The 15,076-nt window shown below is 46.5% G+C and overlaps 1 protein-coding gene across 4 annotated transcripts in view; it reads left to right on the top strand.

Moving 5' to 3' along the window:
• The window catches only part of LOC138567400 (monocarboxylate transporter 13-like), a 391,669-nt gene that overhangs the window by 169,839 nt on the left and 206,754 nt on the right, over positions 1–15,076 (top strand). The window lies entirely within an intron of this gene.

Raw genomic sequence — 15,076 nt, 5'->3', positions numbered from 1 at the left:
TGACACACTTATTTTCATTTATTTTATTTATTCATTGGTCACTTGTTCGGCGCTTATACAATTAACAAAACTCTTTCAAAGCGCTCACAGGGCGAGAGGCTGGGGACAGGGGAAGGTAGACAGTGAAATACAGCAAAGATAAATAATTGAATTAATAGTACAAAAAACACATTATGAGAATAAAGGGAGGGGAGAGGCATGATTCATGAACAACTGTTGAGCCTCTTAACTCAGCATCCCCATTGATGACCACTAGGATCTAATGATGTGTTATTTGTATATTACGCTTACGTCAAGGCACTTTACATAGAGCACATATACATACAATATCAACCAACCCGAGTTGATACTCATTTATCGACCTCAGAAGGATGAAAGGCTGAGTTAGCCTTGCCAAGATTCGAACCTGCGACCTTCAGATCACACACAGATCGCAGCAGCGAGCGCCCAACCCACTGAGCTATCTTGCTGGCATCTAATTGTCAGTGTCCTTGTGAATCCCATCTGTTATGTATGTGCTCAAGGGCTTTGCAACAAGGGGGGCGCTGGGTTAAGAGGATCATCACTTCCCACATCTGCAGAATTTCAAGGGGTTTGTTTCGTTAAATCTGAGCACCTTAACTGTCCCTTAACTAAAGTTCTTTCAGTGAATTTCAAGGGGTTTGCTATAGTTTATTCAAGGGCCACTAATCATGGCCTTCAGCCGTGGCCACTGCACATGTTCCGCTAATATTGTTTTTAGGGCCCGTTAGCCATGGCCTTCAGGTGTGGCTAATATACATGCTTTACATATAGGTCTCCTTGGAGCCCATTAGCCATGGCCTTCAGCCGCGGCCACTGTACAAGTTGCACCAATAGGTTTCTTTAGGGGCATGGCTGTGGCCACTGCACATGTTCCACCTATAGGATTCCTTGGGTCCCACTGGCCATGGCTTTTGGACCTGGCCAGTGAGCATGGCCTTGCGCCATGCCCACTGTATATTTAAAAACACTACATTTCTTTCCATCCCGCTAGTCATGGACTTCAGTCGTGGCCACTGCTCATGTTCTACATATAGGTTTCCTTGGGACCCACAAGTCATGGCCTTCAGCCCTGGCCAGTGAGCACGGCCTTTGGCCATGACCATTGTATATTTTAAAACACTAGCTTTCTTTGAAACCAACAGTCCAGGCCTTTGGCCTTGTTGCACAAGTAGGTTTCTTTTTGGCCCACAGTCCAGGGCCACCGGCACAAAGAACCATTTCTCCCTGCATAGCAGATGTGATCACATCAGATGTCCCCCTTTTCTTTTTTTCCAATCTCGAGGTAATTTCGCAGTAAAATTGTAGTAAATTTGCAGTAATATTCTTGCGGTAATTGCTGTGATAACACACGAAAATGAAAATATCCTCACAGGTGCTTCCATGTTCCTCCTTCCTTTTCCCTAGATCCTCCCATCCACCCCACTTGATTTTGACCTCCCTGACCCCCCTCTCATTACTCCCTTTCACTCTTTGCTTAGAGTGAGATTCCCCCGATAATCTGAAATCTGATAATCTGAAAAAACTCCAACTCTAATTCCCCACACCACCCCTCCGCCCCTAACTCTCCAATTTCAAATGGTATCCTCCTTCCACTGCCCACCTCTAGCCTGATGCAATTTCATTCTTTTTCCTCCTCCAAATAGCTTTGTGAGCACTTTTCATTTTCAGCACCGCCTTCCCCATCAAATATTTTTAAAACTACTGGATGGAATATCCCCAGACCCCTCCCAGAAATCGATTCAATGCTTCATGCCCAAGTTGTTATTAATTTTGGCCAAATTCCGTCCAGCGGTTTTTGCCCTGTGCCGAAATTTTGACTTTTTCTCTATGAGAAAATTCATCGGAGAAGGCCCAAAACAGATTTTTTTTTGCTTTCTTAATGACTTTTTCTTTTTTTAATGCATATTTTCCCAAATTTAAGTCTGGGTGGTGCGGGTGGTGGGGAGGCCCAGGACAACCACCTTGTTTGAAAGAACTATCAGCCAAATCCGTCTGCAAATCAAAGGTTATTAGCAATTTAATTTTTGGATTTCCTATGGAACTATAGTGCGGCGACTGAACTATAAGAAACTTCAACCCCAGGGTACCACGCACCCCTAATTCCATTCCCCCTCTTTCATCCCCCTTGCATATTTCATTTACCCCAGTAAACCTCAAATTACTGTTTTCGATGAGTACTTTGATAAATGGCTATACATTAAGATTGAGATTTGAAATGCAGGTATCTCGAGTTTCAGGTGATATGCTTCTCTTCCTTATTCTACCAGTTTCCAAAGTAAATTGCCCAATACCCCTCTTTCATTGTCCTTACATCTTCCCTTGATCCAAGAAATGTTATTACTGTATTATATATATATTTTACCACGTGGCTATTATATGAGGACTGCAGTCTTCATCAAGGATGCACCGTGAAGATGAAGACCACTGTAGTTAAATCACATGAAAATAAAGGCTAGGCAAGACACTCCTCAGCACTGATCCTGGTTGTCTGTGGCATGGACGTTGCCTTGGCCCTGCTCTGCAGTGGCATTACGCGCCGGGTCATCCTGGGGTGTGGCCTGTGTTGGGCTTTGTAGGGTGGTGGCAGATCTTGTGGGCCTGGGTGCGCTTCTCCCTGATGGGCCTGTATCATCCACCTCATCCTCTGAAGCCTCTGGTGATGCGTGAGGGCCTGTAGGGGACACTGGAAATCTCATTAGGTATGGTTTCCCCACGTGTGTTGGCATGCAAGACACAACTGCTATGGTACAGAGTGTGACCCCACACATATGGATGGCATGGGCATGGTTGGTCATGGGAGGATGCATGTGGGCCCAGCGTCATGGGGTTGCTTGTATTGATGGGTGTGTGACCTATAGCCTGTTGTCCATTGGCCTGTGTTTGGGTAGGGGAGGGTGTCCATGCTGGGGCAGCTTATGTCTGACATGCATGCTTGTGGTCCTTCATGGTCCCACATCCCCTCCCGGGTTGTCACTCACATAGTGGGGTGGCTTATTCCATTGCACTGTCATGGCTCTATGGGGCACTGTTGTGCAGCCAGCAGGGCTGTACTGTGGTGCACAGTGATTGGCAGGCTGGGCACATGTCAGTGTGTGGGACGTGTACTTCTCAGTGGCTTGACTGCCATGCCATCATGGGGCATACCTACTGGGCCTGCAATATGCTTGTGCGACTGCTGCACAGTGTTGTGTTCGCTCATGCACTTCATTCCCGCTGGCATAGGGTGTGCCATTAAGGGTTGGTGTGCGGCATTTGTTTGGTTCACTTGACTGCCCTTGCCGCTGCTGTGACTTATGGCTACTGCGGATGGTGGCTGATGTGCCACCCCGTCATTCTGCCCTGTTTGCACGCCCAGCTCCTGGGTCTGCTGACTTGTGTCCCTGTACACTAGGGTATCTTATGCTGGGCTATCATTTGTGCATGCATTTGTTGGTGGGCAGGGGTTCACTCACCTCCTAGCTGCTGTCACCTTCCTCCGCACTGCTGACTGGTTCTATCTCCTCGAGGTCCAGCACCATGCTACATTTCTCCTCCAAGGCGGTGAGGACCAGTGGCTCTATGGTGCATCCTGCTGTCGCCAGGGACTCCCGGCGGTGTTGGGACAGCAGTTCCCGCACCCTGACCCTCAGGTCATTGCACTGCTTGCGGCGGTCCTCTCCATCACGGGGTACACTTGAGACTGCTGTCACCTTCTGGGAGATGGAGTTTCAGATGGCGGTCCAGTGGGCAATTACCTCAAGAGTGAGGTCCACCAGCTCCCCCTTGCTAAATTTAGATTTTTGCAGTAGATGTTTTGCCCCCTTGCCTCTTGTCCTCTCCTGGGACATTTTTGCTGCTTTACAGGACCGGATGGCTGCAGGAAGTGGAGATATTTAATGGATTGTGTTTTCCAAAATGTCTGCCGCAATGCTTCTTGTTCCGGCAATGATGCGATTTCTGCCAGCGCTAATAGAACCCTAGGGAAGACAACGTTCACATGGATACTCTTCAACACTTTTCTGCAAATGATGCTCCTTTCCTTCTGGATACTTCCCCCCAGAAGGGTAGCCTTTCCGCCACTCAAGTTTTCCTACTTCACAAACAACCAAAGTCTGACCAGGTATAGTATCTCCTTTTCCCCTTCCGCTGGTTTTGACACACTGTGGGTCTCCCAACGTGTACCCGATGTTATATAATATGGGCACTTAGTTTTAGAGTGTATATCCCTTGCATTGGCCCGCTTCTGCTGTTTGTAATATTGGCCAGATTGAATTTATCTGATTTCCAGCCTCTCTTGGCTTGGGTAATGCTTATTGATATGATATGATATGATAGGTTATTTATAACGCGTTTAATACCCAGAGGTTTCTAAGCGCGGACCCGGGGATCGGACCCATGTTGCTCCGTGTCATCTTGCTTCCAAGGCAAGCACGTTGCCGTTGAGCTATCCTCCCGAGTTTGACACCAACGCTTAATAAAGTTGCCCCCACAGTTGGTTTGTTTTTCCAAAAACTCCCACTTTCAAGATTACAGTTATTTGGCTTTTGTTCATTAAGTCTTAGCTGCTTTTCCCAAGCACGATATGCTTCAATATCTCGGGAACCACTTTTACTCTTCTGTGAGTACTGCTTCTGTTGTTTAACTTAAGTTCAGTATTCAAAATCAGTGTGCAAGTTAATTTTAATCACACGCAAGTGCAGCTCTGCACCCATTCTGCTACTAGGTAAGTGCCTCTCACTCACACGCCTGCTTTGCGCCTGGGAGCAGTCACAGAGGGCTGCGGGGTCACCCACCGGTCTAGACGTGTGCCTCTGCTCCCCTTGCGGTCTGCAGGACGTCTGCTGCTCTGGCTCTTCATGATACAGCAAACCTCTCTGGTAAGCCCTCCTTTGTTTGCACCACTTCCAATTGGAGCACCGCTTGCTCCAGAGGCCCACTGGTGCAGGCCAGCCACCAGATACAGTCTTGAGGCTTACAGGTACGAGCTAGCCACCCGAAGCAGCCTCCTCCATGCTTCCTGCTGAACAGCCTCTACAGAACGGGTCACAAAGTGGAAAGCCTTTTTCTGCCCGCTTTCCATTGCACGACCTCTGCACTTCAGCAGTTTTCTGTAGAAACAGACCCTCTCAGGACCATCAGCTGGAATCTGCCCAGCCATGGTCCCAGCGTCCTCTCCTTCCTCCAACTTCTGTTTGGGCTGCCAACTCGAACCCTGTGCTTTCTGCTTCTGACTTCCTCTGCTCTTCACTAGCAGAGTCAGCTCCTTCTCTATGGCCTGCACCTGAGGCAACCTTTTAAGCCTCTCAGTCTCCCTCAGGTGTGGGTCATCTACACTAATAAACTGACCAATCCTGCCACATTGTGCCTGTTCAGACCTCTTCCTCGTCCCAGTACTTAGGGAAATCTGGGATTTGAAGTTCCTAAAGGAAAAATGAGGCGCCTGATTCAGAGAAGTGTTTACTTATGGTGCAAACCCATAGGAAAAAGCTCTGTGAATCAGGCCCTAGGGTTTCTTACTTCTGTTGTTCTACTTTCAAACCCTAATTTGTTACAGGAACTTTATAAGAATGAGTCATTAACCCTGATTGTTCCGAAAAGACAATTCTTTTACACTGTTGTTATTCCTGACTTTGTTTTCACTGCCTCCTTGGGTGCAAGGGAGGTTCTTCATTCTATAGGATTCCCGAACTTTAGAAGGATTTTTATTTCTTCCCAAGTACAGGAATCTATGAGGGCGTTCGCCCTTATTTTTATGGATATCTCGTGGGCCAACCAGATGTCTGTTACAGCAAGCCATCACAGACTTTGGCATGGCTGGATCATCCTCTATAAAGGATGACGAACACCATGGCCCTCATTACGACCCTGGCGTTAGGGATTACCGGTACCGGTAAGGGTACCGGTACCAGTAATCCCTTAACGCCTGATTACGAGGTCCCTTTGTGGGTCCCGACCTTAATGGCTGGTCTGTACCAGCCGTTAAGGTAAGGACCTGCAAAGGGACCTTGAAGGTGATTACGGTACCGCATTTTGCGGTACTGTAATTACAGCCTTCCCCATTCCCATTGAGCCCTATGGGGCAAAAATGGGAATGGGGAAGGGCCAATGGTAAATGGGGAATTACCGCCCCACCAACCTTGGAATGGGGCGGTAATTCCCCATGTCACCATGGCGGATCCGGTAAATTACTGGCGTTTACCATGGCGCTAACAGCGCCATTAGTTAACGCCAGGGTCGTAATGAGGGCCCATGTCTCATCCCACAGATTCCTCTGAATACCCTGGGCCATTTCTTCTCCCAGGTGACCCCCCCCCCACAGAACACCACCCCCAAGATCAGGATCAGGAAGCCTCTGCCTTTCCCTGGCCACCTGGGAGGAGACAGGCAGGGAGTTAGTGAGGGTTTCGCCGGATTCATCACAGTAGCCACAAATCTCAGAAACAGTCACTTGAAATGCTGAGCTACATTTCCAGATGTGTACCTCTGTCTCACTTACCCTGCTATCTTTCAAGGCGCGACGAGGCAAGGGAGGAGGTACAGAGGGAAGACAGAGACAACGATCTTACTAGGCCAAGTGGCAATGAGATCGCGCAAATGCATGGTTGAGATCGCGCAAGTGCAAGGATACACTTTCTTGCAAAGTCTTTCCCTTACTGCAATTCATGGAGGTACAGGAGACTGCGCGGGGGTGTCTGAGCGGTAGCGGGTGAGGGAGAGAAGCAGTAAGAGTTACCTATCATACTCACTGGCGGCTCTCCAGGTGCAACACCCGCAATATGTGTTGCGCCTTGTATTTGAGCGACCCTTTCTGTTTGGCCAGCAACACCATTGTGTTTAAGACTCCTCGTCCACACCCCCTCTCATCGGGCCATTGACCTCTCTGCCTTCAGAGCTTTCTTATGCAAGATTTACAATGCCCGGGACACTTGCTGCAGCACTTAATAAGGCCCTGGCACTTACCTAGTTAATACATGAGTGAAACATTAATGGGGCCTTTCCATCTGAAAGGCAGCAGGAGAGCTCCAGTAATCTGGCAAACAGAAAAAGTGAATCAAAAAGAAACATTTCCTTTTGTAAAGCTTAGTGTATTTACATGATGTGTGCTATTTTTACACACACAAAGGTATGTGTTTTTTTCTGCAGAATAAAGAGATCTCAAGTTTCCTGTGGTCATGAGTGAGAAGGCCATCTTTTTTGTTTTGAATTCTGGGACTTGTAGTTTTCCTCAATTTTAAATTTCAAATGGAAAAACTAAAAGTCCCAGAATCAAAAGGGTAAAGAAACCTTACTGGATGTTCCTTCTAACTCATGGCCACGGGAAACTTTGAGTGAGGAGTAAAACATAGGTCAAATCACCTTTACTCCTCAATTTTCCACCACATAAGTGGAAAAGTGTAAATGCCACCTGCAAGATACGCTTTGCAGACTGCATTTATAAGGGATTCATCTGGATGATCCACATGCTTTTTATACGGGTGTCAATTCAGCAGGATCCCAAAGGAATCCATTACATTAAGACTAACTTTAAAATCCATGTGTTAATGCACCCACATGTGTATAGCAGAGGGGGATCTGTTATGCTCTCACTGACCCCCAACTGCCCCATGCAAATTTTGCAAAATGAGGCAGACAGGGGAAAAATGACACTTCATGGAGTACCATAAGGTTCCTGCATCTCCCCAATATATTTACAAAGCAGCTGTTTGACATACTTGACAATCTGGGGGTCTCAGATACCAACTATGCAGAAGACACCCAGATTCTCAACCCTATCCTAGGTGACTATGACAAAGATGTAACCATGATAACAAAATGTATCTGATCATACAAACATGGATGGCCACCCACGGCTTACGTCTCAACGATTAAAAAACGGAGCTCTTAATCGTTGGGTCCCCCAAAAAATGGACCAATCTATCTACCCTGTACAAATCCGTCATCATTGATGGAATTAAGATCAAAGTCTCTAAGGAGGTCAAGACCCTAGCATTTTACCTAGACTCAGCTCTTAACCTCAATAAACAAATCAGCGCCATAGCATCTGCCACCAACTATACGTGCAAACTGATTTCTGCATGCGATCCATTTTTATCCACAACAAGCTGTACCACAGTTGCAAGAGCCTTAATCCTCTCCAAAGTGGATTACTGCAATGCCCTATATCTAGGCACCAGCAAACGCAACACCACTAAACTACAGACAATCCAGAACAATGCCCTAAGAGCGGCCTTAGGCATACCCAAAACTCAACACATTTCTCACCTGAGACGTGATATCAATTGGTTATCCATAAACAACAGAATCAAGCTTAAATCTCTCAACCTTACACCCAAATGTCTGTCCAACAAGGCTCCACTATACCTCACAGACAGATTCACTAAACACACCTCTACACGACCTATCAGAATAGCACAATCCAACAGTCTCAGAATACCCAAGTTCAAGCTTAAAAAAACAGGAGGCGCCAGCTTTCCAATCCTGGCTGCGCAACTATGGAACTCCATCCCAGACTCGCTAAGAGCCATATCTCCTTTCCTCTGCTTTAAGTCTAACATCAAAAAGTGGCTGCACTCCCTAGACCATTGACCCCTGGTCTGTTCACATACACCTCTATCTGCAGACTTCACCTAAATAAGATACATTAACTGACTAATATATCTATTGTATATATGTACATTGAATCCATGCTCACCTGGATATTTCTGCACACTGTATATAATCTGTATATCTGTTTATATTTTATGTTATATGTAACGTTGTAACCTGCTCTGCGCCCAGATGCCCACAGACCCGGCACGCAATATAAATGAATAAACAATTAAAATTACAATGTAAAAGGTATTTGTACCACGCACCGTCACCAACAGAATTGGTCCCCATACGCTCAGGCGGATCTGCAAACAAGTAGGCGGGAATGGGTTAGTCGTGTGAAGAGGTAATAGGAATGTGAGAAGTGGTGTGCTTTTGACAGCTTCAGTTCGGTCTTCACTGTGCGCTGTGCTTTGGTGTGGATATTGGACCGATGCGAGACCTTGTGTGCTGTTGGTGTGGTTTATGTGGTGTTTGTTTGTTGATGCGGTGTGGTAAAGTGCATGCGTAACAGATAACAGTAACACATTTACCGCCATTTGCTTCTGATTTGCATCAGAATTAACACAACCCCCTTAGTCAAAAATTCCGGATGTGAAAAATAAAGCTTCAAGCATTCTCATTTCTCTTAATATAGGTCTATGAGGAATTATATATTTTTAGGTGATTTACCATGTGATTTTTTACATTGCCAGCATATCTTACAAGACAGTGTTATTGTAGGTATTGGACGCCAAAACCTAAACATTTGTACCTACTAGAGCTCTGAATATATTGTATGAAGTGGTTAAAGTGCAGGGGAGGGTAACATCGTGGCTCCAGTGCTTAATCAGAGTGTGATGCTGAGCACATTTTTTTATGTCACTGGCCCTCATTCCAAGTGTGGCAGTCCAGAAACAAGGGTGCCGGTAAGCTAACCGGCACCCTTGTTTTCAGGCCGCACACACTACAAGTCTGCCTGCAGGGGCCATTGCGCCCGGCAGGGTCAGACCTGCTGGGTGCAACGGCCCCTGCAGGCAGACTTTTCACGGAAGCACCAGCAGTGTTAGCAACGGTGCCGGTACTTCCGTTTCCCACTCCCATGGACTCCTATGGGACTCCACGAGAATGGGGCATTACTGAATCTGCGGCCTGATTTCCCGCGCCGCTTGGACTTGTAATGTCCCGGTGGCACCGGGAAGTCAAGCGGTGGATTTGATGTTTCCGGGTCCTCGGAATGAGGCCCACTGTGTCCTATCTTGAAAAATTAGAGTAGCTAGAATTGATTCATAAAAAGTCTCCCTTACAATGAGGCAGATCTAATGTTTTAGGAGAAAAACGTGAGTCCCTTTGTGCTCCTCTGCTAGTGGTTTTACGGGCAGTCACCTAGAATTGTGTTATTGTAACACTGGGCCTGTCTCAGTCCGATATCGCTTGCTTTGGCAGTGGAATATATAGTCTGACCAGTGAGTCAAGGCACCAGAGAGTATACTAGAGTGGACTGGAGGCAGCAGAAGCAACATTCTTTTCCTCCCCTGCTACCGCCAGTCACCAGAGTAGCTTCAACAAGACAGAGGCCTGATAGTAGAATGATACACTATTTGCTGTGTAATTATGTCATTATTGGGCCTTGAACTGCACATCTTTAGCCATTTCATGGTCTTATGGTACTTCAGTATCTGCAAGCGCAAGGGGCGTTGCAGGGCACTAATGCCGTAGTGGAATAAACTCAGCAGCTTTATTGCAGCGTGATGTGTGCAGGTATCTGTGTGGTGTCTAACTTTTCGGTATTTTCGAAAGTAATCTGGAGCAATAGTTCATTTTTGTGCCACGGGTTGGGAATGTGAATTGCGTGTGATTGTCTGTGGTGCCTGGCACAGGGTTGTGTAAAGAGATTGTGGAGGGTTGTCTTGGTGTCTCTGTGGTGGGTTTGTCTTAGGAAACATTTCTCTTTACTGCTTCTTTCCTTCCATCTTTATTCTGAATCTGACCTGTACCTGTAGTCCTGCGAAGGAGCTACGACTCTTGGAGTGGAGGGACCATCCATTCCCGACATCTGCTAAGTGCCCTGCCAAAGGAAGCCTTCGGAAGTGCCTTGGAACCATCCTGTGGCTGACCAGCTTCGTATTTGGGCTACCGTGTTGCTGGCGTCACTGTACCGAGTTGCGGGCTGAAACTTGGGGAATCCGCAGCAGGCCCTGCAAGACTACTGCTGCGGAATTTCGGCATCCTAGCATCATGGGGACCCGAGATAGAAGGGAAAGTTTGACTGCGGTTCCTGAGTCCTTTTGCATCACTGTGCACGGTGACCACCATCCGAAAATTGCTTACCTAACCCGAGTCCAGTCCTGAGAGGGGTGTTGCATTGGGTTTTTCTGCATTCTTCGAAGGAGAGTCCTTGCAACAGTAAAAGACACCAACCGGAGATCAGCTCGAACCTACAACCCCTAGGAATCAAGGACTGCGACTTTCAGTGGGAAAAGCAACGACGGACACTCTTCCTTTGTTATTCCTGGGGAAGAATCGGAGTAAGGGGGGTAAGTTACAGAGTTTCTAACCTACCCCTATACTCCCATTATAAGTCTATGGGCTGATAACGCTTATTTGTAACTCTTTTGGCTTTGCCATTGCTTGCTGGTGCAAGACATCTTACTGTTGGGGCTATGTTTGGGCATTAGTTTAACTTGGACGCTAACCCTAAGAACCCTTCAATGGACCCCAGAGATCCTACCTGCATCATAATTACTGTGGAACTTTATCCTGAACTATTGGGCGCAAGTCCCCAGGCAACTTACGGATGGACAATTTTATTTAGGGGTCATCTTTGTAGACCTTTTTGTGCATAATACTTGTCTAACCCTTCCTTTGCAGGAGTTTCTGATTTGTATTATGCTCTATAACAAAGCAAATGTATATATGCATTTAGTTTGATCATTTTGTGTGATACGTCTACCTGCTAGTAGTCATTTTTCTATAGTGTGTTTTGGCCATAAATAAATAACTGTATTTTTATACATCCTGTTTAAGTGTAATCTGTGATTCCTATTGTGTGACCTCATTGTGGACCCTTTACAAGCTCACCCCCTCTGAAGAACGTAGCGTAGACCATCTGTCACTGCTACCTTAACTGGTTTGGCTCCAGCTTCCCAGAGTTGTTCCTGTCACAATATAGGTTGGCCAGAGTATAGAAAATCAGTCCTAACAATTGGTGCAGTGTTTAGGGAGATTTAGTGTGTCATGTGTGAGACATGTGTTTTTGGGGGGGTGTATGTTCCATTGTGCTATCATTAATCGTGACCGTTCAAGCACTACATTGGTCCGTCAGGCATCCATGCATCACTAATTCCCAAAACACCTCTCTCTGAAGTTTTGGAAAACTGCCTTCATAGCAAAATACTAGTTTCCAGGAAGAATCTCATTTTCCTTTTCTTTCATCATGTCCATTTTTCCACCACGCACAATACAAATCCGTATAGACATAATGACACCACCTTGTTCCCCATCCCCATCGTGATCATTCCTTTGTAGCTCAATGTATCTCTTCACCTCATTACTTCTGTCTCTCTTGCTTTGTTTCACCTTGTTACTCTTACTTCTGCTAGACCATGGCCCAGGGATCTCTGCCACCATTTATCAGACACGGTCTCAGTGCCGCAAGACCATTGCGGTCATGGGCGTCATTTTAGGGGGGACAGGGGTGTTTGTCCCCTCAACTTTCATGGCACACCATTTTTTCCCCATTCATTTGGCCGGGGCACCTTTTTTTCAGATGTCATGTCCCCCCCCCCTCCGCAACATTTTCAGCAAAGTTACTCCACTGATTGCGGTGGTGATTGGCACAAAATACACGTAACATAACATATGTTGTTTCGGTTTCGCAGTAATGTGTTAAGATGTGCTGAGGGAGAAGTCATGATTTAGAGGTGATTCTTGTTGCTATACTTTGTCCAGCAGTCCACACGAGAACTGGAACAATCAAAGGAGGGAGCATTTAGTTGTTTATGTCTATATAAATAATTCTTTCTACAGCTTGTATGCCTTGGTATGCTGTATTGTGCAATTTTATGTTAAGTCATGCTTTGCCAGGCTACGCTGTGTCAGGGCACAGATTCTGGGCCCAAAGTTTGTTGTCAGTTGCCCGGGACCCTCCTTTAATGACCCACTGGCACCTCAAAGACACCCCAACCACAGCGCCAGGTTTACATGGGGTTATGGCACAACACATCTTGCCATGCATCAGGGGCTAGCAGCAGGAATCTTTAGGCATTGGCAACCTTTGATGGAGGGGCGATTTCTTTCTTCTTAAAAGGGATATGTAAGGCCTGCTGGAGGAACAGTGGTGGAGGAAGGGTGACTGAGCACAGCAGTTGCCCCTTATGTCCAGTCCTTGTGCTGTGGTGCAACCCCTCGCTGTTTGCGTAGCCCCTGACTCGCACAGGCGTTGTACTTTGCAGTTACGATCGGGACTTCGCACATGTTTTGCAACTTGAGTATGGCAACAAGATCAATAGAGCTTTTGGCAATCCCCACGCTCTGTACTTTGATTCGGGCGGGAGCAAGGAGGAGAGCAGTGACTGGCTGTGGCATGTTGCCTCTGAAGTGCAAAATTTGTCTTTATCCATTTACTTTTTTATAAAGGCCCTCTGGCATTCCTCCCCTGAACCCACCCGCCTCTACCCGACCTCTCTAGCGTGTGCCCTGTGCTGCACCTCGCAGCCTCCACCACCTGCATTACTGGTCTGGACTTACTGGAGGCTTAGACTGGAGGGTACAAGGAATCCGGCACCACGACATAGAAGAGGTACTGGTACTGTATGCATGTATGTATGCAAGAACTTGAAATAGTGTGTGTGACTGAACGTTAGGGTGTGTGGCCCAGGCATCACGAATTGTGAGAGCCTGGTCCTTGAATGGGATTTACAGAGGCAATCTTTCATATATTCTGGACATCATTGTGAAAGTGTTTCACAGTGATAATATGCAAAAACGTTTTAAAGGCAATGCTGGCATAGTTCATTGATGCTGGCACCATGAACATGTGCTTCACAGTGACAATACTGGCATACATCTTGCCGTAGGCAGTGAGGAAGAGTGTTTCATAGGCCAATGCTAGCATACACCATAGATATAGTCATCATAAATAGGTGCTTTATAATGGCATTGCTGCCATAATTGCACAATGCCCTGTGTGCACTTTGTGACCTGGCTTTTTTCATAGAACCAATTGTAAACTGTATGGCTTATTTGTACCAAGTTTTCTATCATAAATTGCACTGTAAGTGCACCATTTTCACACATTATTTAATCAAATTCCTCAGGTGGATTAACCCACCTCAGACCCTCCGACACTGGTACAGGCGCCCTCCCTATGTTTGGCTGCACCTACAAATTCAGGGGAAACATAAACTCAGCATCAATGAAAATATCGACAGCTGCCACTGACCAGGTGTCATTCGTAATGTAGGTGGCCTCTTATTAGCCACGTTCCACCTCGCACCAAAAGCTGCCTCAACTGCCTACACCACAGCAGAATATGACGTTTCGACAAAAGGTTGGCCCCTATCACACACACACGGTCTGACCATATGTTGCTAACCACAGAGCGATCACTGATAAGCATGGTTTGTTAACTATCATAAAAATGAGAAATCTCCCAATGTCTCATGTGTTTAAGTAACAATCCTTCAATAATACAAGCCCCAGCATGAAAAAGTGACATATATGTTATGGGGCCACTTGACCGCTATGGACCTCTTTTAATGTCTATATATCTTCATAAGGAACCCCAAAAATAGGAAAGAGTGTCAAAAGGAATGCAGGCCTAAGGGTAAGAGATTGATCTGTACAGATGTTAAGCAAAATCTCCATGTTAAAGAAGCATTGGCAGTTCTCCAATGTAGCAAATGTTGCATGTGCAATCACTCCACCACTCACTCACTATACATCTCTTCCTCACTCTTCCCCCTCTGTGACTAGCACTCAGCAATATGAAATAATTTAACAGTGGCATACATTGATCAGGCAAGCATTATGATGTTCTCTTGTATCCATAGCAGCATTCAAATGATTTGCAATGGCATATATTGTTGAGGCAAAACCCATGATGGACTTGGGCACAAGCTAAATCAACATGTTTTACAGTGGCAGCGCTGGCATATATTATTTGGACAAGACTTTGGGCCTCATTACACGGAAGGCGGTAAGGGTTAACTGTCACCGGTAAGGGTACCGGTGACCGTTAACCCTTACCGCCTTACTACGAGGTCCCTTTGCGGGACTTGACCTTAACGGCTGGTGTAGACCAGCCGTTAAAGTTGGGACCCGCAAAGGGACCTTGGTGCTAATTACAGTACCGCAATTTGCGGTACCGTAATTAGCTACTTCCCCATTCCCATTATGCCCTACGGGGCAAAAATAGGAATGGGGAAGGGCCATGGAGAAAGGGGGAATTACCGCCCCGCCAACCTTGGAATGGGGTGGGAATTCCCCTTTCCTCCATGGTGCT

This window comes from Ambystoma mexicanum, chromosome 1p (assembly GCF_040938575.1).
Source record: "Ambystoma mexicanum isolate Mex_15411 chromosome 1p, UKY_AmexF1_1, whole genome shotgun sequence".
NCBI classification, from domain to species: Eukaryota; Metazoa; Chordata; class Amphibia; order Caudata; family Ambystomatidae; genus Ambystoma; species Ambystoma mexicanum.
This window is presented reverse-complemented; position numbering and strand designations above follow the sequence as displayed.